General features: G+C 43.8%; 1 long non-coding RNA gene across 1 annotated transcript in view; it reads right to left on the bottom strand.

Annotated features, from left to right (window-relative positions):
* Nucleotides 1-12,994: 12,994 nt before the first annotated feature.
* The window catches only part of LOC115598324, a 50,345-nt gene continuing 43,786 nt past the window's right edge, over nt 12,995-19,553 (bottom strand). The window contains exons 2-3 of the long non-coding RNA XR_003987571.1: nt 13,987-14,094; nt 12,995-13,449 (exon numbers count right to left, since the gene is read on the bottom strand). This is a non-coding gene — a long non-coding RNA (uncharacterized LOC115598324). The remainder of the gene's footprint in view (nt 13,450-13,986; nt 14,095-19,553) is intronic.

The following is a 19,553-nucleotide window of genomic DNA, read 5'->3' as shown; positions in this document are numbered from 1 at the left end:
CACAGCAGATGGGTGACTAGGAATTTTCATTTGCTCTAAGTCTGCTTGGAGTCATAGATTATCCAGAGCTGTGAATCAGCAAATGCTGTGAGGCCTTTTTTGTGTGCTGACAGAGAGTGTCAAGAGCTATGTTTTCCTACATCCATTAATCATGGCTTGGTATGTTCAAAATTGTTGTTGTTTTTCATTAAATCTTTCACCTGTAAAAGGCCAGGATCTTTGTACTGTCTCTGCTGCTGCATTCTGAGGTGTCCCAGGTTAACTGATTAATGAAGTAGAGCTGCTGGTGTCTGGGGAAGAGAGAGCATCTTGATTTAATATAGATACTGCAATGATCATCACTGGAGACCTGAGGTAAACATAGGGCCCTGTGGTACAAAAGGGAAAAGTACCCTGAAAAGCTGATGTATTAAATAGCAAGGCAGAGGTAGCATTTTTCCCTTTTAAAATAAGGGATGAAGTTGGAGGCCATGGACATGAGGGTAGGAAATTCACAGTGACTTGTCTAAGATCATACAAGGTGGCAACAGGACATCTAAGAACCCAGGTCTCAGCTACGTGTCTTAGTCACAAAGAATTCACCTTTCAGGCTTAGGCAGATATGTCTTGCTAGGTGTATGAGCTCTGTGTAGACTGCTAGCTTACTTGTTCTCTCCTGGCAAGAAATGATGAGCAGTCCCATCCCTAATCAGGCAGAAGGCAGGGATGGACACTGAGCTGTAAAGCTCCCTGGCTGGCTGAGAAACTCAGCAGCTGCAAACAGGTAAACTTTGTGTTCTTATCTTGTTCTCCAAGAGCAATTTTGGCATGCCCTAGCCTGTCTGGGTTGCAGCTGATTCTATGTTCATAACTCTGCTTTGTCCCATTATAGAGACTGGTCACCAGTCCAGCATATGTAAGCACAATCAGTTAGATTTCCCCTGGGAAGAAAAAGAGATTTGTAAAACCTTTTTCCCAGTTATGTGCCAGAATATACTGGGACTAGACTGGGGAACAGATGCCTCACAGAAAACAGAAGGGTTGGTTTGAATCTTGATCTTCCTTTGGTTTGGAAGAAGTCTTCTATGTGCTTTGGGCTGGGTCATTTTCACTTGCTTTAGAATTTTTGGGCACAACATATGGATTTTAGCCTATGTATTTTAAGTAACTGTATGATAGAATTTGGCCTGTGTTGTCTCTGACATATTGTATACATGCAGCTTTATTTAAGTAACAGCTGGGATATATGCACATATGTCATCTATCAAAGATTGGAGAGGGAAATGAATGAGCTGGTGCATTTTTGTATGCTTGCTGTCATCACATTCATGTAAAAAAGAATTAAAGCTCAAAGGAAAAAAACTTGTTGCTCCATCTGACCATGGAAATCTTCTTCCTTTAACCTTATGCCCTGCATGGTTGAGCAACTGTACAGAAAAGTTTAAGTGGATAGCAGAGAGATCAAAAGAACTCCATCCATTATAAATTATGTGAGTCTCTTCTACTTAAAAAAAAAAGCAGTCAGGTTCTGTTTGTGTTCTTGTGGGCTGTTGTTTTAATCTGTTAGTATTTGTTTCTTTAACTTCTTATTTTGATGCTGGTTTTGCCCCTCATCCAAAGCCTAGGGAATCATTAAGACAGACTCTGGAGCTTGGCCTCTCCATTTGTCTCCCTTGGAATGGTGGGCAGCTGCTAGGGTCTATAAATAAAGGTCAGTGATTTGGGGCACTTTCATGGATGGTCAAACTTCAAGGGACCAAAATCCTTAGGGAAAATGGTGTGTGTCTACTAGAGCTTTGTAGAAGATATCAGAATGTCACTTTTCCAGGTAAAACGTGATATGAATGTGATTTGGCTGCCAGCAGGGACTGGGGAAGTCAGAGAACACCTTTGTGGGATGGATAAAATTCCACTTGAAGTGAAATGGTGTCTGGCTTTGAAATGCATCATTTTGGTAAAATCATTTCTCAGTAGAAGCACAAGATCCAAATACTGGTTACAATTTTAGCTCCTCTCAGACAGCAAAGGCAACTTGACTTTGAAACAGGTTTGGATACGCTTTGTTCTTCATGCCACATTAGAGAAGTCAGTGAGGCATAAGGGAAAGACATTAAAATTGTGTTTATTTTCTGTATATCTCAACTATAGATCTACAGATTGTCTCTTCCCACCCTCAGAATACAGAAGCTGACATTTTAGAACTGACCCAAATGTGATCTAATCCAGTGTCTTGACTCTGACAGTAGCCATTGGCAAATACTTGAGATAACTGCATTAAATCATGACTGCAGGCAAATCTGAAATTATCTTCTCTCTCAGAATACCCATCCTGTGCTGAAATAGTTAAGGAGTGACTTCAGCTCTGAACCAGGAGATACACTATCCCTTCAAATGAACTTCATGTTATGATGCGTAACTTACACCTGGGTATCCTTGCTATTCCTAGGAATATGCTTTCTGGAATATAGCTAAGTCACTGAAGCAGTGACTACCTCATTCCCTCATGTGTGGTACCAGGAGATGGTGTTTCTTTTTATCCATTTGCCAGTTCCTCTGAAAACCACTGTGCTTTTGTGCTTTTGAGTTTAGAGAAAAGCCTTAGGATGTCTCCCAGCAACTTATTTCCATTATGTTTTCTGATATTTATCTCCTTTCTCACCTGACATAATGACAGGGGCACCTCCAGCTTGAGGAGCTTTACCCTTAGGGATACTCCTCCCAGCAGCAAAAGTTCATATGAATCCCACCTAACTTCAAGCATCCCAGAAAACTGACCTAAGGGGATACTCCCAGAGGGCTATGGATATGTCACAGGCATGGCCCTGGCAATGCCACACATTGTCTGTGGCTGGAGGGAAAACAGGATCCCAGTGCCAAGTGCCTTGAGTCTAGGTGAGGGGATTAAGGGCAATCCTTTGTGACTTTGCTTAAGACCATCCTGACCTGCAGTCCAGCTGAATGTCCTCCTCTGGTCCCTGTGTTGACTTAGTGGAACCAGCATGTTTAACCACATTCTGAAAGCAGGCACCTTAGAGAAGGTGGCAAGACTTACAGGCATACAGTAAGACACAGATTTCATTCAGATTTGGCTTTAAAATGCTGCAAAGCTCAGCAAGTAGTAACAGCAGAGTTTGTGTTCACAATCTCCTCTTCTCCTGAAATACAGCAAGTGCCAGATTGTGTCTGTCCCTTTCTGAGTTGCTGGGTGGAAGGAGAGCTATGATGCTGTGATGCTGCTCTCCCTTAACACCACCACCAGCCTGCCCCTCAAAACCAGATTTTCTCACAGAAATCCAATGCTTTGCATGAACTGTAGGTGGATTTCTGTGACCTGTGTTTCCTTCAAAGCATTTACACTACTTACAAACAACTTTTCCACGGCAATCTGTAGCTTGCAGTCTGCAAAGACTTGACATGGGTGCCACGGATCTCCAGAGGCTTGCTCCCATCCCAAGCTTGTTTCCAATAATCTGCTACACATAACATCATCTCACTTGCATGAGAGACTCTTCAGCCAAAACCTTAAGATGAACTCTGCACTTTGGTTCTGAAGAGCTTCCCCCTCCCTTCCAGCATGTTGATTTTAATCTCCTGCATGGAAAATGCTGTTAAACCCACATGGACTGATTTTGCCATCACCAGCACTGTTTCCAGCCTTTATCCTACTGTGAAATGCTGCCAGATCAGGAGAGCTGTGTTTCACTGAAGCAACCGACAGCCCTGGGCAGGCAGCAGTCCCATGGTTTGTGTTTAATTTAATCTGTGGCTGTCAGAATTACTGAATGGTATCAAAGGACAGGTAGAAAAGGCAGGAAAAACCTGACTTCCACAGGGCTTTGGTTAACCAAATGTTGAAACTGGAGTAGGTGAAATAAGAGTCAGGGTGAGGCAGGAGGAGCTATGAGGATAACCCAGATCTGTGTCCCACAGTCCACGCTGCAAAGCAGATCTCCTCAGGAGGTTAGAAGAGCATCAGCTGAGCACAGGCTCAGGGCACCAAAGCACTCTGAGCCCTGCTCTGCTCTCCCAGTGTAAGTGATGGCAGGGATGAGATCTGTATTTCTGGCTCTGCCTCTCTGTAGCTGCTGGGAGACACAGGTGTACAAACACATTTTGAGGAAGACCCAGGCTGGTGCCTACCTGAGGTCACCTTTTCCATGCCCTAACTTTGCTGCAGAAAGTGAAGTCAGTGACACTTTGAGACAGGGGTCATGTAAGGTTGATCCTGTGTCATCTACATGTCACCTCCCACACCACCTGAAACCTCAGCAGCTTCATACCTGTGCCCACCCTCTGGAATGTCCTTCCTCACAGCTTTTAATGCTTTAGAAAAATGTCTGGGCAAATAGTGAGCGATGATTTCCTTCAATTGTTGCCGCCATCCTCCACCACCCTCAAAATTATTCATTCTAAAGGAAATTTAAAACAGCTTTTGTTTGAGAATTCCCTCCCTCTAATTGAGTGCATTGTACAGAGATCAAAGCACTGGTTTTAGTGGGTCTTGGTAGGCAGGAGTTTGTCTGAACAGACTCCAAGCTTTTGGTGTAGAATGGGTCAAAATGACCTTTGCTTCCCCCCCCTCCCACATTCATACACCAGTGACTGCTAATTCCCATTAGCTGGCATGGAGCAGAGTTAGTTTCTAGATCAATTATTCCTGCAGCCTTAGAGTTTTCACACAGAGTGGACGGGCAAACAGTGCTCCTAAATTGCACACATTTGAATCTTAGAGTGATGCTCTACAAGGGAGAAAATCCTTCTCAAAACCTTCTGATGGACACATTTCACCTCTACCAGCTTTCTGCTCATGGAATCAGGGGTGGAGGGAGGTGGAGGGAAGACTGAACCCATGGCAAGTTGTCATCAGAGAGCTCCAGACTTGTGTGAGTGAGTTTCCTGATGCAGTGCTCTCATAGAGGGGCAAAAAAAAAACCCAAACAACTTCATTTTATACCCCTCAGCACAAAGCTCAAATGTCAAACTTGAGCTTTGGTATAAGAAGTCATCACAGTGAAGAACAGAGACTGCTGAAAACCTAAAAGAAAACACAGCCCAAAACCAAAGACATTTTATACATCAGCCCTGGGGAAAACCTCCCACACATTAGTGTCAGATGCTCATCTTGGCTTGACTGTTGCCTGAAATGATGAAGCACTAAAAAGTGAAAAGAGATGGCCACCTTAGCATGGCTGGTTTCAAAGCTCTGTGTAGCTCAGGACCTTTGGCAGGACCCATTTTTCACCTGCAGGAAGTCTTGCACTTAGAAGGGCCAAGTGGTTATCAGAGGAAGGCAGCAGTGGGATGGCTCCAGAGAGAACTATTGAATGGAAAAGGGCAAAAAAGAAGAGCAGAGGCAGACAATGTGAGGATTTACTCATATATAGACTCATTTCACTGCTGCCAACTCAGCAACCTTCCTAATGAGGGTTTAGGAAGTCTCTTGCCAAATAACTGATACTACAGTGTGTGGAAAAGCTCAGGTTTTCTAAATCCAAGCCTCCAAATCTGCAGCCAAAACCAGCTGAATGCTTCCCCATTTAATACTCTGAAATACTTTATTTAAATGTATCATAATGCTTTCAGTGTTTCTACTACACTGAAATGCAATTTGTATCATTTAAATCCTGAAAATGCCAGCACTTTGCAGGTTTGTTCAAGCTACCAAATAGATCATATTGCCCAGGGCTGCTGCACGGGGGAGTATTTTGAGGAGAGAGAGCAGTACAAAACAATATTCACATTACAGTAGTTTCCCAGTCTCAGACAAATTTTTCCCTAATTTCTGAAGTCTGCAACAATCCAGCTGGAATTTTACATCCATGATCTTTCTGGAATAACAGGTCTTTCTTTCTGGAAAGTTTGAAGTAAAAACGGACAAAGCGCCTTTGAGACCTGGAGGTTCAACAAATGAGGTGTTTTCATTCTTGGAAAAGTTGCCCAGTTTGTGTTTATTTTGGCTCATCTGATGGTGTATGGCTGGAGCTAGGGACAGCCAGGGAGGATCAATGCTTTTCACCAGCTTTTAGTAACTGAGTAGAGACAAGGACTGGAGGCCTGGCCCAACAGATGCAATTTAAAAAAACAGCCTGAAGGTGCTTGAGTTTAAAGCTGAAAATCTTTAGAGCCCTGACTCCAAGAAGCTACAGCTACATTACATTTGCCTAAATGGTCAACATTGCTCACGTGGTACTCTATGATGATTTGAAAAGGAGAAGGACTGGCAAGCTCAAACACAGTTTTTCCACTGGTTCACTGAGACCTTGCTCCCTTGCAGAGCTGTCTTGGGAAGCTGCAGGAGATGTTCTGCTGGGCTACAGCTCTCCCCTTTGTGCCATTCCCCCTTCCCGGCAGTGCTGTTAATATTCTGCCTCTGATCCCCAGCTGTGCCCACAACACACCTTGGCTTTCTTTGACTTCAGGCTTATTCTCTTCACCTGGTGACTCATTGGGGTCAAATGACTTTTTTAACAATTGGAAGTCCATTTACCAAACCATCCATTTGTGACTCTTCTGGAATTACATATTTGCAAAGATACAGTGGGGTACAGAAGCAAAGATGCTTCTGTGACTCAGAAATCTGAATCAGAAATGTTGAATATTTTTTGTGTGCTTACCCTTTTCCTATGCTCTTTCTTAGGCATCTGCCACTAGCTAAGGCTCAGAAAGCCAATAGTGGGCTACCAGGGTCTTCACCCAATCATTCTTACATTCTTGTGCTCTTATAATGATCATTTATGCCATGCTGCAACAGTCAATCTGTATAAGTAATGAGCCTGTATTATTTTCAGGAAAAAGGATGTTCCTCCTTTTAGGTGGAGCACTGAACCATGTGTGTTTATAACCCATTCATTCTGTCTTATCCACAAAGGAAGTGATCTGGGGACTGCCTTCTCAGCAAAGGGTGTGAGTGCTGCCAGGATAGCTCAGTCCAGGGGGCTGTAACCAGCAGCACTGTGAGCAGGGTCCCAAGAGAGCTCCTGTGCTGTTGTCAAAGCTCTTTCTGTGGGTTCTTTGCTGCTACTGCAATTTACTCCATCTGATTCAATTTTCTACTAGAACTCTAAGCCTGGCTGTAAAGACAGCAGTGTGCCCAGGTAGCCAAGAAGACCAATGGCATCCTGGCCTGTATCAGGAACAGCATGGCCAGCAGGTCCAAGGAAGTGATTCTGCCCCTGTACTCAACGCTGGTGAGGCCACAGCTTGAGTCCTGTGTCCAGTTCTGGGCCCCTCAGCTCAGGAAGGAGATTGAGGTGCTGGAGCAGGTCCAAAGGAGGCAACTGGGCTGGTGAAGGGACTCGAGCACAGATCCTATCAGGAGAGGCTGAGGGAGCTGGGGCTGTTCAGCCTGGAGAAGAGGAGGCTCAGAGGAGACCTCATCACTCTCTACAACTCCCTGAAAGGAGGTTGGAGCCAGGGGGGTGTTGGGCTCTTTTCCCAGGCAGCTCTCAGCAAGACAAGAGGGCAGGGTCTCAAGTTGTGCCAGGGGAGGTTTAGGTTGGAGATTAGAAAGAATTTCTTTACGGAGAGGGTGATCAGCCATTGGAATGGGCTGCCCAGGGAAGTAGTGGATTCTCCATCCCTGGAGATATTTAAAAAGAGACTGAATTTGGCACTCAGTGCCATGGTCTGGTAACTGCAGCAGTAGTGGATCAAGGGTTGGACTTGATGATCTCTGAGGTTCCTTCCAACCCAGTCAGTTCTATGATTCTATGACTTTTACTTTCCCAAGGCTGACACCCAGAAGTGAGCTCAAGCTAAGGGCATCCCAATGGCCAAAGCTGTTCTATGCTTTTGTACACAACTTGGTTTCTGGACTTAACTCAACCTACAGACACTGGAAAGATGAAAGCCCTGCTGAAACCACACAGCTACAGGGCAGGACAGCTACAGTCAGCCCTGAATTTTGAAAAGTCAAGTGTCCTTTGCAATGCCAAGAAGTCACAGGAAGCTGAACCAGCCCCTCAACCTTCCTCACCCCACTCTGGCAGTAGAAGATTAGACAAAAATGCACTTTGTCATGTTGCCCAGCCTAGTAAAGAGCAGTATGAAATGACACATGGCAAATGCCCCTCCAGCTGGTAGATTTACCAACATGTAAACATGTGAGATTTCATCACAGGGAGAGAAAGCAGATATTTTTAATTTATAATGTAAAATTTAAAATTAAGAAAAAAAAATAATGATATAATGTAGCTGCATCCATGCAGCTACACCAGTAATGTTTGCTTGGTCTTGGCAAATGTACTTCAATAAATATCATGCAGGTGCCTCCCAGAAAGGCTTCAGGACACCCAGCATTGTGCACTTGCAGCCCAGAAAGTCTCAGTATCCTGGGCTGCATCAAAAGAAGTGTGGCCACCAGGTCAAGGGTGGTGATTTTCTACTTGGCTCTCTTGAGACCTCACCTGCAGTACTGTGTCCAGTTCTGGATCCCCTAACACAGGAAGGACATGGAGATCTTGGAACAAGTCCAGAGGAGCTGCAAAGAGGATTGGAGAGGTGAGTGTAAGGCAGGCTGAGAGAGTTGAGGTTGTTCACCCTGGAGAAGAGAAAGCTCCAGGGACACCTTAGAGCACTTTCCAGTACCTTTCCAGTTCTGGAGGGGCTACAGGAAAGTTGAAGTGGAACTTTCTGCATGGGTGTGTAGTGAAAAGACAAGGGATAATGGATTCAACCTGTAAGAGCATAGATTTCTATTAAACACTAGGAAGAAATTCTTTAGTGTGAGGAGATGAAACATTGGACCAGGTTTCCCAGAGAAGCTGTGGCTGCCCCCTCCCTGGAAGTGTTCCAAGTGAGCTTGGATGGGGCTTGGAGCAGCTTGGTTGAGTGGGAGGTGTCCCTGCCCATGGAAGGGGGTTGGAACTGGATGATCTCTAAGGTCCCTTCCAACCCAAACCAGTCTAAGATTCTATGATTTGATGACAGATCCCTCAATATTAATTCAGCCTTCCCTCAATATTAAAAGCCAAGCCAGGGATAAGTACAGCTCCCAAACATGACACCTGATAATTACAAGGTATGTTCAGCTGTACACACACAAGTGCAGGTGAAATAGCAAAACAGTTATGAGGAGAAAAAAAATCCTATCAGGTCCTGGATGGGAGGGTAGATGAGAATAGAGCTGCATAGTGTCAGGCCAGTGGATCTGCATCCTTCTAGGCAATGTAACTCATCCTTCCAATTTACTGCATAAGCTGCCTGGATAAAGAAACTGTTTCTCTGCTGCACGAGGGTACTCTCTGTCTCTGGAAAGTCTCAGTCACTTGGAAACAGAAGTGGCAAATGCTGGCAGTGTTAGTATAGTCATTTTTCCATCTTCCATGCTTGAAGCTGTTTCTGCCTCCAGTCTCTTTGACCTGAGTGGTCTGGTTTTGGAAAAAGAAAATTAAAAATTGTGTACTCAAAGAAAACCACCGAATGCAACAGCAAGAAAGAAATGTTTAATGTACTCATTTGGATGCTCATCATGACCTGGATGTTTTCAGGGTTCACAAGCTGCCCACACCATAAAAAATCATAGATAGAAGTTTTCAGAATCCAAAGATCATCTGAAGAAGTCATGAGACGGTCCAGAAATTAGCAACAGACAGTTACTAATTTAAATTCTAAAGATTAAAGCATCATCATAGTACACATTCTCCTCTTCTTTTGAACAGAAGCTTGAATTTTTTTTTTCATTACAAGCTGAATTCTTGTGTAGATGCCCATAGGAAAACAATCATAAAAATTCATAGAGGTTAGGGATTTTGGTTTAGTCAGATGCTTACCCAGGTATGTGCAGAGAAAAATGCAATGTTCTTAAGACAGCTCTTGCAATGTTCTCTGTTTTTGCTACAGGTCCACCAGCTAGAGTAAAGAGATGAGTAAAAGAACAGCTTTCAGTTGAAAAAAAAAATAAAACTAAAGTAAGGAACTTGTAGGCATTAACATTACAGAGAAATATTCCTATGTGTGAGGCTGAGACCCAGCTAATAATTTAGATCTTAAAAGCATAACTTTTACAGGAAAACATCAAAATTTCTGAGTCAGTCCCTTGAATCTGAAGACCCAGCTCAGGGGTTGGACCATGGGATTGGGATGTTGGTAGTACTCCAAAATACTCAGCTGATCTGGGGAATATACTCCATCTGCTCTGGAGTTAGGTGCAGAGGCAGGACACTGGTTTATTCATGTGCCTGTTACAGGAAGGAGTGTATAAACACTGACCTGTCTGAACATATAAAAAAACCCCAAAACCCTGTGTGTTAACAGCTCTGAGTTCTAGGAGTACTGAGAAGTGAGTCCATACTCAATTGCTTCCCCCACTGCACTGGTGCAGTGATGCAAATGATGCTCTGGGACACAATGGCTGCAAAAAAATGGGGCTTGAAAATATGAAACCCCATATTTTATTTGTCTTCAATCCCAAATAAAGCAGTCTGGGTCCAAACTGGTCCTTCCAAGTTAAATGTTTGGCTGTTGATCCTGTTGCTCTCAGAGCCACCCTGCTCTTGGAGGGCTATCCATGTTTTACACCTTCAAGACTTGCTCCTTTGGGAGGTTTCTGTAGGCAACCAAATCCAGGTATTTTCAGAGCATCCAGAAACCATAAGACAAATCACCACTCATACACATCACACAGCTGAGTCCTGAGATCAAGTCTTCAAAGAAGAGCTCACACTAAAGTGGTGGTGATAAACCAAATGCTAGCACAGCATCCTTGTCTGTGAAAGCTAATTTGTGATGCCTATAAAATGTTCCCAATGAATACCTGAAGATCTCTGAAATCTGTTTCCTTTTACCACTTGGATGAGTCACTAAACAGTTTTAAACCTGCAGCTTTTCACTTCCTCCACCATAAGTACCTATCCCTTGAGGTATGGTGCAGGTAGCATCTGTCCTCAGTGTCCCCATCAGTGCATGATGACACAGGTTTATATGTTCACACAATTACTTTCAGGATGCAATAAGGCACCAAGCACAGGGATACAGGATGTGCTTCCCAACATCAGTGAGCAACCTGTGAACAGCTGGAGCAATGCCTCTGCACAGAGGAAACAGGCACCACCTCATCTACCATCACAAGCTGAAGAATTAGCTTTTCTGCAGCAATTTTATAGAGAGATTCATCAGTATCTTTGAAGCATGACTGGGGGTATGTAGCCCAACATCAAAAGAAAAGTCCAGCACCAGGATCCTGAGGCCCACGCTTTCTGAAAGCTGTGGAACAATCATGGAATCATAGAATGGTTTGTGCTGGAAGGGATCTTAAAATCACCTACTTCCAACCCCCGTGACTTGGACAGGGACACCTCCCACTAGACCAGGTTGCTCCAAACCCCATCCAACCTGGTCTGGAACACTTCCAGGGATGGGGTATCCACAACTCCTCTGGGAAACCTGTGCCAGTATTTCACCACCCACACAGTGAAGAATTTCTCCCTAGTATCTCTCTAAATCTACTCTCTTCCAATTTAAAGCCATTAACCCTTGTCCTTTCACTCCATGTCCTGGTATAAAGCTCTTCCCCAGCTTTCCTGTATCCTTTCAGGTACTGGAAGTGGATGAGCCTGGAAATAGAGGGCGAGATCTTTGCTCAGCTCCTGACCTCAGGTGAACTGCCTGTTAACTCAGGTGTCAGATGGGTGAAGGATGGGCAGCTCCTCCACAGGCAGAGGCAGGAGGTCACAGCTCTTCATACAGCTGTGAACAACACGTTGATATTCACTCTGCAGAAGCGCTGGGACCTGTACCCTCTTTGAGCTGATCCATCATCCCATTCCTCCCAGATACAGTGTGGCTTGGAAGCCTCTTCCAGCAAGGGCTGGAGCTCCCTGTGCCACACAGATCCACCAGTGGCAGGGCCAGATCCTACTGATGGTGATGATGAGGAATGCAGTCAACAGCCCTGGGATGGGTCAGCCTGAGTCCATTTTCCCAGATTTTTATTTGGGGGATGGTTTTGTTTATCCAGCTCACTCATTTGCATTTCCTAGTCTGCTGTTTCTTTTCATAAGAGCCTGCAAAGCAATTCTTCATGGCTGTGAGCATTGGCAGAGTGCAGTTTTCCACCAAACAGATCCTAGGACTTTTCTCCAGCTGTGCAGAGTCACTTCAGCACCCTCTCCTCTCTTCTTTCTCCCTGTGCACAGAGACATTTGTGAGACACAAAAGGACAGAACTGCTAGGCGAGTGCTGACACAGCTTGCCACACTGACAGGACTGAGTTTATAAAAATAAAACTACCCAATAAAGGGCTCAGGAGATTGTTAAACTAGAGAAGAGCCATTTCCAGTCTTCTGGAAAGCAGCCCCCTCAAGGGGTTTCACCCTGGTTTCTTTCTGTTGAGCCAAGTCACTTTTTTTTTTTAATCAAAGCTTGACTTCCAGAAAGGAATTTACCATTGATTTGAAAATGTCATTCTTCCCCTCCATAGTTTTTGCTAAGGGTTAATCAGCCTTGCTGGTTTAATTATTTTTATGTGCTTTATTTCCCCTGTGAATTTGACTGCCCTTAACTTCTAGGCTGAGCTTCTTCTTACTGGTTCTTGTGCTGCTCTCTGACTGAGTTTGAAAAGCCCTCATTGTGCCCAGTATCTCTGGGATGAACTGGGACACTTCATCAAGTCAGCTCATCTCAATCTTTTTTTTTATTGTCCTGTTTCTCTGGGGGACAGGAGGAAAATTGAGGGAAACCAGAGGTACCTGGGGCTGTGTCCAGCTCTGGATGGATTACCCAAGTGCATCACAAGTTTTTGTTTGCTCATGGTTTCCTCTGCAAGCCAGGAGATCCTGGGGACCATCCTGGTGTGGGCTCCTTTCTGCAGTAACTTCCTTAGGAACCCAGCCCTGCCCTGGAGAGCACATGGGAAGTATTATGGGGAAACAAAGTGACACGATGGCACAGAGGACTGGGAACCCAGACCAGTGACCAAAGAACTCTGCCAGGAGCCTACATTTATTTCTTTTCATTCCTTCATTCCCCTTCACATGTCAAATCACATTTGCATTGGTACCTTCAGCCTCCAAGTCAGTTGTCTTCAGTTTCTTGTCCTCTCTCTCTGATTCATAGAGTACAAAATCCTGGGAAAAGAACCACAGTCTCTCTGGGTCTACATGGTACCAGAGGAACCCATCCCCTGTACAATGTGGTGAAGTTGTGTTCCCAGCATGAGATGTGTCCCTTGGTGGGGGATATGGGCTGGAGGTTTTTCATGTCAGTCTGCTTCCTGCTTTTTTCCAGCAGCTTTCTTTGCAACCTGGAGTAACCTGGAGTAAGGCTCCATGCCTCAGCTTCCTCAACCAGTGGGAGCATTTCAATGGGGTTACTGGGGCATGTATCTCCTGATGGGTGCGAGACCATCTGGTCTGGTGAAGAGGTGCTCCAAGTGATGGGGCTCAGATAAAAAATTGTCTGGTTGCCAGAAATCCTTCTTTTTAGTCTCTTGCCCATGAGTTGTCTATTGTGAGTTGAGGGAAAGGAGCAACCCTGACCAGTGACCAAAAAAAAAAAAAAAGACACTTTAAGCATCAAAGGCAAAAATCTCCCATTTTGCATCCTATCAGCAACTGAACTTCACACCCTTTTGCTCTGAAATGGACCTACAATTTCTTCCCTCAATTTTTACTGCCTCAAAATCCAGGTTGGTTTGTTGAAATAAGAAGTAAACATAATGACTTTAATGGGATGAGCTTGTGGGGCTGTTGGCTGACTGAGGCCACCCAGCTAGAGTTCAGTGTGAGACAGTCTGCACCTTATAAGGCCAAGAGATGAAGGCATTTAAAACAAAAAAATAAAGGATCTGAACATGTTACTTAAATCATGGTGCAGGCGATTTTTTCTTTTTTTTAATTCTTTTTTTTTTTCCCCTTCTGGTTCATGACAAAACCTGAAATATGCAAGTGAATGTAACATCTAACATTTGTTAAACCCAGACTGAAGGCCAGCCAGATAGCACTGAAAACAAACTGTGAATATTTTAAATTGAGTGAGATATACATGACAGAGTAAATAAAGGGCACATACCACATAAGAAAAATTGGACAAAGTTCAAATGCTATTCATCTTGGAGAAAGGCTTTTGAGCAGCTTGGAAACGATTGCCTGTGCATAAGGGTCCATCATGGTCATCCAGCTTTTGGGAGCAAGGGGAGTCAAATCATTAAAAATAAAAATGAAAAAAAAAAAAAAATTGACATCCCAGGTATTGCACACTATTGGGTAACTGTGATGCTGAAGAGCTAGGAAAAGAGAATAGGGGTTGTATTAGGCAATAGATGGAATGGATCCAACATGTCAAAAGTTCAATGCTACTTCTAGGTCTTAAGTGCTAATAAAATAAGCTCCTAAACTGCTGAAGGCACATGTCCAGCCCCAAATGCCTTACAGTTCCTTAGCAGCTATTATTTTTTCTGTCAGATATAGTATTTTCAACTCTACTTCCCTGAGATCAGGGATAGTCCCAAATTTTGCTATTTTTGCCTTTCTTTTGCATTTTTTGGTCGACATCCCTTTGGAAATTAAAACTGCTGAGCAGACAGTTCTCATGGGCATAATGCTATTTTTCCAGTGCTTAGAAACGTCTCTCACTCTGCTTGTGGAACTGATGGGAATCCTCACTATGAAAAAAAGGCAGTATAGGCAGCACATAAAGGATGGAAAAAAATGCATTTAATTTACCCATAAATCAGTTTTCTCTGTGTAAGCAACAGGCCCAACTCTATGACTGGAGAGAAGCTGCTCATGAGAAAAAACAAATTATCTTTTACACCTGTGGAAAAGGGTCTGAGAACAAAATTAGTAGTTTTGGAAATGTGAGGACTGGGCTGTCAAATAGAAGGGGTAGTTCATCATTGTGGTACCACTGATGGAGACTGTGAAGCTTTCAGTTGAAAGCTTTCTTATTTCTACAAACTGTCTTGGGAAGCGTGCAAAGAAGGGTCCTTGTGAGAGCTGGAGACACACTTGCAGGGCACGAGGAGAGTTAACAAATCTCTACCCATGAAGCCCTTGCACCCCTTCCCCAAAACCTTCTTCATCAGCCTTCTCCCTCAGCCCAAACCTGACAGCTCTTGGCAGCCAGGCTCAGCATGGCTCTTGCTTTTAATCACATTGCTGAATTTCTGCTTTCCCTTCATGCTCCTGTTCCTGCTGCCCATGAACTCTGCGTTTTAGGATCAGCACGTCAAAAAGAGCTCTTTGGATGCACTTGGGTGTACAAGCAGGGAATGCTCATCTGTCATCTTCCCCAATCTCCAGCCTGTTTGGAGATCTCCACGGGACCTGTTTGCAAGGGTGGAAGGTGACAATATTTTTCCAAAGGCTCTTCTCTCAATCAAATGACAGGGGTCTTTGTGCTACCTCATGGGAGTCCCTCTCACCCCACACTGCCCTTGGAATAAAAAAAGCAGAGCAGCACACTGTTTAAATATGCATATAAAGCTCTGCTGCACAATAGAGTAACTGCCATCAGCTTTCTATTTAGTGGGAGGAAAAAAAAAAAACAGTAGAGATTTTTAATTGATAATTCAGAAGGACACCCCATTGAATGGTGTTAATAATTACATCTGCCTATTCTGAGCTCTTCATCTACACAGGGGTAATAGAGCCTTGTCCCTCAGGGACTGGAGCCCAGCTGAGAAGGCGGGACACCAAGCAAAGGAGTTGTAATTTGTATTTTGTCAACAAAAGCTGCTTAATCCTCCAGAAAGGCATCCTTCAGAGAGGCAAGCCTTTGTCCCAGGTTTTTCAGAGTGGAGGGGGAGGATGGGGAGGGAGGGAGAGAGGGAGAAAAGGGAATTACTGGCCACATGTAATTTATGGTTGAAAAGGTTCATTTATAGCTATCCCACTGTTGTATGCTTAGCCTGAGACCCTACTAGCTTCTCATTCTCTCATCAAGTTTGCCTTTTGTGGCTATAGGAATGGTAATGATTTGAGGAGAGGTTGGTCATGGTTGTTAAGAGTCATCTAGTGTGATCAGAACTGAAGTCTCAAATTAATATTCATGTTTAAATACAGTTCACCAGCATGAAATTTCAGGTCCCTGCAATCATCATCTAGGAGCAGGCAGTCAGGATACAGTACTGTGCATATATACATTTATCAGCCACCAGATAGGTTGTGTTCAGTAAGTTTCAGATGACACAACAGGTCTTTAACATCTGGCAGAAATGATGGAGGGTACATAATGAATAAGGAAATAATAAAATGATCAAAACTGGAGTCTCAAACTTGAAGCCCTCTGAGCTCTGGTGATCCCAACACACCATCTAGTTTTGCTTTCAGGTCAGATGTGAAGCAGGAGACACCTCTTTCTCATGCTGTTGTTTGAGCACAGTGAGAACCCCCTGAAAGATACAGAGGTAAAACCCTATTTGGGACATTTACACTGGGTGAAAGTGGAATAGATCCTGAAAGAGCAACACCCTGTTCCTCCATCCAACTTCCAGCCTGGTTCCCAGCCCAGAAATAACACAGAGCGGTTGTTCACCTTCATGGCAGGTGTGCCAGGGAGCTGGCCACAGGAACAGCACAGCTGGATATATCCATAGCTCTGTCTGATGTGCTCAAAGCATGATTGCCCGTGTGTGGAGTCAGGCTCATGCCCAGACCAGTGCAGTGAGGATCCTCCACCCCAGAAACTTCTTTGGAAAGGTGGAAAGTACCCCACAGCTTTTCACTAGGGAGTGACCTGCAAAAAGGTTAGGCTGAAGCCAATGAAACTTCTGCCATCCTCAACTTAAAGCCAAAGGTCACACGAGATGATCCTTGAGATCCCTTCTGGCATCCTATGATTCTGTGACTGATTCTGTGAGTCTTTGTTGTAGCACCATTTCACATGAGCTGTTGAGATGCACTTTGGGGCATTTCTATTGCCATTTATCCACTGACAGGTGCCTAGCCAGGCTGGGGTGTCCTTTATCCTGGGGGGCTTCACCCAACACATGCACAAGGCAGAGGAATGGCTGTGGGACAGAATGGTAGAAACAAAGGTCCAGGTGGGATTGGGGCAGCAGTGAATGTAACATACAACACGATCTGATTGCAACAGCAGTCTGGCCAGCAAAGTGTTTGCTCTCTTCCATTGTCAACCTGTTCTCCAGGAGTTCAGAACAAGGTGTATGGAGCTGTGGCTTAATGATTATTCAGGCATTTCACTATTGGAAATATGATGCCAAAGTGCAGAACTAAATAGACCCAGATCCAAGGGAACTTGAAATCCAAACTTGCAGCTTGATCTGCAGTTTGCCACTGGTCTGTTACTCAGTGACCAACCCAAAGGACTCATTTCAATATATGTCAGTTTCACACCATGAAAATCAGCCATTCTGGTTATGGGCTGGCACATATTGAACAGGATCTGAATTTGACACTGCTGATCCATCCTTTTATGCTTTCCTTCCCTTCAGCTTTTACCTGTCTTCCTTCTTCCCTCCCATCCTCCTGTCTGCTTTCCAGCATTCTAAATGAAAATGCACACCCTATCCCATTTCTAGATGGGAGCCTTTTTCTAAATTCAGAAGCTAATTGTCATAGAAACTCTCAGTGATATGAAGTCACAAGCCTAAGCTCAAGTCTACTTTGAGTGTTTCCATTCTTTAAAAGAATTCCATTTTAAAGGTTGAACAAAAGCAGCAAGGGCATTTCTGGGACAAAAAGAAAAGTCACTTTACAAACCAAATCAATAAGTGCTCCTGCAAGAGCCTAATCATTAATTGATTTATACGGCATTTTATCAGTGCCCCCGTTCAACAGGAACCTCACTAATCAGGCAGTGGTTCTCCTTCTATAGTACACACCATGGATGATTTTTCTACTCAAAGGCATTGTTCAGGAGCTCAGTAGGAGTAAGCAAGTGTCATGCCACTCTGCTGGCACCACCTTCATTGAACCCCTTGCCCTCATACCCTAAATGAGGCTTTACCCAGCTTGCAGCTCTGTTACACCAGTGTTTCTTTACATCCTGATACCTGCTCAGTCTGTAAGCATGTTTGAGTGCTTTTGCATCTCACTTTTCAGCCAACTGAGAGAGCACATTGCCATATTTCTATATTCTAGCTTTTTCTCAAGTTTCACTGCAGATCTGAGTTTCATAAATGTAAACAGGGGAAAATAATAGTATATGCATATGGGCAGGGCAAAAATAATTTTGGAAGTGAATCCACTGAAGACAGATAGTCATGTAAAATCATTACCCAGGTAATGAATTTGTCCCTTCTGTGTTATCCCCACTAACAAATGCAATAAATGTCTCTGAGTCAATGCCTGTCAGTAAATGCCTCCTAGTGATGGGTTGTCATGCACCTGTATCAATGTTTTAACACAGCAGCTCCCTTGGCCCTGCCTTTCTAACCACCTTTGATCTTGCATGTGAACAACTAGGGCTCAGTTATTACCTGGTTACTAACCTTGGGTCTGAGTAATTTCTCTGTGGCATTACCTGAGTTAACAACTGAATCATAACAGTGAAAAAAGAGAGTATGGTGCATCATGTAACCAGGGTGGGCACCTGGGAAGTTTCTGAGTGGATGAAGCACATATGGCACTGGCTTATGGTACAGTATTGACTGATATTGATGTGTGCTTGGGTTGATATGCTACAGACACAGTACCAGAGGTGATTTGGCTATACTTCATTCTTTGTTTAGTCCTGTTGGTCATTTGGTAACTGTTTGCATTGTCTTTATTATTACTGAAGAGGGAAAGAGGGATCAGTATGTTCTTAACTGTGGGGAAAGAAAAAAAAAAAAAAAAAAAAAAGTTGGACTGGTACCTGAGAAACCAGAAAAACAGGATAGAAACAATGTATTGAGGGAAACAGCACGGATCTACTGCTCTTACATTGACTTAGTAGAGAGCAGAGGAGCTGCTGAGAACAGGACCAAGACCTCCTCCCAATTAGTTCTTTCTATATTGCCCTGCCTCCCAGTATGAGAGGTTTTCCTGGTCTGTAAATAAGACCAGAATCAGAGACCTTTTCTTTTTTTTTTTCCTTTCATTATTCACAAGATGAAGACCAAACATCAGATCACTTAAAAAACCATTAGCCAAAAGCCTTTTGCTGAGATGGGAGCAGAATCAGCTTGAGCAAAACACTCTGCTCTGTGCTTGTGTTTGTCAGAGGATGCCTCCAAATAACACTCAGGGTTTACTCACAAAACAAAAACAGTGTTTCTGTTCAGCCAAAGCCTGTTTAAGGATTTCATATGCAGCAGAGCAACTTCAGACAGAGAAACTGTGCCAGACAACTGAACTCACTTAAACTTTTCTAAATCAAGAAGAAAAGGAAAAAAAAAAGACACTTTCACCATGAGAATTAAATAGCTGTGCTGATTTACCCCTAGTCTCTGTTCCTTAGGCAGTGTGCTGAAGGGAAGTCTTGACTTATGTTTGCAATTTTGGTCATGGGGAGGTAGGAGAAAGAGAAAGTTAAACTCAATTAATCTGTTCATAACTTAGCAAATTCTGTCTGCCCATCGCTAATGGCTGTAGTGGATCCTTTCAGCACTTACAGTGTCTTGTCCTGTATGGCTTTTCTGGGTTTTGCTACATTTCAGGGAAGAAGATTCGTATTATCCTCAAGAAATAAAG

This window comes from Calypte anna, chromosome 4B, assembly GCF_003957555.1.
Source record: "Calypte anna isolate BGI_N300 chromosome 4B, bCalAnn1_v1.p, whole genome shotgun sequence".
NCBI classification, from domain to species: Eukaryota; Metazoa; Chordata; class Aves; order Apodiformes; family Trochilidae; genus Calypte; species Calypte anna.
Note: the sequence above shows the minus strand (reverse complement) of the source record. Positions and strands in the feature narration are given on the sequence as shown.